The sequence below is a fragment of the Pseudophryne corroboree genome, assembly GCF_028390025.1.
Source record: "Pseudophryne corroboree isolate aPseCor3 chromosome 4 unlocalized genomic scaffold, aPseCor3.hap2 SUPER_4_unloc_1, whole genome shotgun sequence".
NCBI classification, from domain to species: domain Eukaryota; kingdom Metazoa; phylum Chordata; class Amphibia; order Anura; family Myobatrachidae; genus Pseudophryne; species Pseudophryne corroboree.
The window spans coordinates 350,001-352,500 of record NW_026967596.1 but is presented as its reverse complement, the minus strand read 5'-3'; the positions used below and the strand labels follow the sequence as shown (position 1 = coordinate 352,500).

At 35.9% G+C, this 2,500-nt stretch overlaps 4 non-coding genes across 4 annotated transcripts; all 4 read left to right on the top strand.

Annotated features, from left to right (window-relative positions):
• The first annotated feature begins 384 nt into the window (after nt 1-384).
• On the top strand, nt 385-474 carry TRNAY-GUA (transfer RNA tyrosine (anticodon GUA)). Its single transcript is given in 2 exon segments — nt 385-421; nt 439-474. It is a non-coding gene; the product is annotated as a tRNA-Tyr (tRNA).
• A 239-nt stretch (nt 475-713) lies between these two features.
• On the top strand, nt 714-795 carry TRNAS-AGA (transfer RNA serine (anticodon AGA)). Its single transcript has one exon. It is a non-coding gene; the product is annotated as a tRNA-Ser (tRNA).
• A 902-nt stretch (nt 796-1,697) lies between these two features.
• On the top strand, nt 1,698-1,787 carry TRNAY-GUA (transfer RNA tyrosine (anticodon GUA)). The gene is given in 2 exon segments: nt 1,698-1,734; nt 1,752-1,787. It is a non-coding gene; the product is annotated as a tRNA-Tyr (tRNA).
• A 238-nt stretch (nt 1,788-2,025) lies between these two features.
• Nucleotides 2,026-2,107, top strand: TRNAS-AGA (transfer RNA serine (anticodon AGA)). Its single transcript has one exon. It is a non-coding gene; the product is annotated as a tRNA-Ser (tRNA).
• Nucleotides 2,108-2,500: the final 393 nt, after the last annotated feature.

The window sequence follows — 2,500 nt, the reverse complement described above, 5'->3', positions numbered from 1 at the left end:
ATGGAATATCCCCATCATTCCTGGAACACTTGATTAGTTTACAAAACAAGCAAAATTTAAAAGAGTGTAGAAGGTTTGATAGGCTTAAGCATCTCTAATCTTGATGTAAGTTTGGCTACACTAAAAAATCTATGGAAAGTGCTTTCCAAACTAGCTCTGTAGCCAGTTGATAGTAATTGCACAAATATAAGTCAAACTATTAGTGATATTTTCCAAATGATTAAACATGACAATTTGTGTGATAAAGCAACACAGGAATAAGTAGTTGAATCTCTTTTGTGTAGTCAAATCATTTTTCATTTTGCTTGGAAGGTTGATAATGTTTAAAATTAACACTCAATCATTTTAATAGCACGTAATATCACAGCTGTATGATCATGGAATCCTTCGATAGCTCAGCAGGTAGAGCGGAGGACTGTAGAGGAGATTGGTACAGAAATCCTTAGGTCGCTGGTTCAACTCCGGCTCGAAGGATGACGCTTTTGATAAACTTAGATGTCAGTACTGACATTTTACAAACCCAAAACTATACCAAGTATAAAGCATTCTCCAAGTTATATTTTAAAAATCATTAACGCAGGTCACTGTGGTCAGGATTAACTTCCCATGGAAATCATCTCTGATACAATATTACTTCAGTCATCCTCACAGCCTGAAATGAAGTAGCTCAACCCATAGAGAAACTTTTGTGAAAACATCACATTGCATAAGAGGTAGTCGTGGCCGAGTGGTTAAGGCGATGGACTAGAAATCCATTGGGGTCTCCCCGCGCAGGTTCAAATCGTGCCGACTACGACCACATGGTTGTTTTATTTTTCAGAAAATTTACTAAAAGCTTGAAACCAGTGTTGCTCAGGGTGAGTCAGGAACTGGCACATCAAAATCTTTAGGATGCCTGCCTGTTCTCTCTTTCTCTATCCGTCATTCTCCTCCTCTACTTGAGACTGAGCCCAGGAATTTCAGCAGCCATACTAAGTAGCATTTATTAATTGCAAATGCATTATGAATGTCAAATTTGTAAGAAAGTTTTGTACATTTAGCAAAATATCAAATTCATTTGAAAGAAAATGATGTCCACTCAAAGTAAAAAGAGCTTTGGTTACTTTCAATGCACAACATTTTACTTTCAAATCGTGTCAGATGACTTTCAGTGCTAATTATTATATCATTAACCTCTCCTTTATTAAAAATTGTGCTTTAATGCAAAAAAAGAAAAATAATTGTCTGTGCATACTCTCATGTAGCACAATTATCTTCACTAGCTCAAAAGGGCCGCTCATTGTCCAACATGAATTGTCAAATCAGAACAAACAATGGAATATCCCCATCATTCCTGGAACACTTGATTAGTTTACAAAACAAGCAAAATTTAAAAGAGTGTAGAAGATTTGATAGGCTCAAGCATCTCTAATCTTGATGTAAGTTTGGCTACACTAAAAAATCTATTGAAAGTGCTTTCCAATATAGCTCTGTAGCCAGTTGATAGTAATTTCACAAATATAAGTCAAACTATTAGTGATATTTTCCAAATGATTAAACATGACAATTTGTGTGATAAAGCAACACAGGAATAAGTAGTTGAATCTCTTTTGTGTAGTCAAATCATTTTTAATTTTGCTTGGAAAGTTGATAATGTTTAAAATTAACACTCAATCATTTTAATAGCACGTAATATCACAGCTGTATGATTATGGAATCCTTCGATAGCTCAGCTGGTAGAGCGGAGGACTGTAGAGGAGATTGGTACAGAAATCCTTAGGTCGCTGGTTCAATTCCGGCTCAAAGGATGACGCTTTTGATAAACTTAGATGTCAGTACTGACATTTTACAAACCCAAAACTATACCAAGTATAAACATTCTCCAAGTTATATTTTAAAAATCATTAACGCAGGTCACTGTGGTCAGGATTAACTTCCCATGGAAATCATCTCTGATACAATATTACTTCAGTCTTCCTCACAGCCTGAAATGAAGTAGCTCAACCCATAGAGAAACTTTTGTGAAAACATCACATTGAATGAGAGGTAGTCGTGGCCGAGTGGTTAAGGCGATGGACTAGAAATCCATTGGGGTCTCCCCGTGCAGGTTCAAATCCTGCCGACTACGACCGCATGGTTGTTTCATTTTTCAGAAAATTTACTAAAAGCTTGAAACCAATGTTGCTCAGGGTGAGTCAGGAACTGGCACATCAAAATCTTTAGGATGCCTGCCTGTTCTCTCTTTCTCTATCCGTCATTCTCCTCCTCTACTTGAGACTGAGCCCAGGAATCTCAGCAGCCATACTAAGTAGCATTTATTAATTACAAATGCATTTTGAATGTCAAATTTGTAAGAAAGTTTTGTACATTTAGCAAAATATCAAATTAATTTGAAAGAAAATGATGTCCACTCAAAGTAAAAAGAGCTTTGGTTACTTTCAATGCACAACATTTTACTTTCAAATCGTGTCAGATGACTTTCAGTGCTAATTATTATATCATTAACCTCTACTTTATTAAA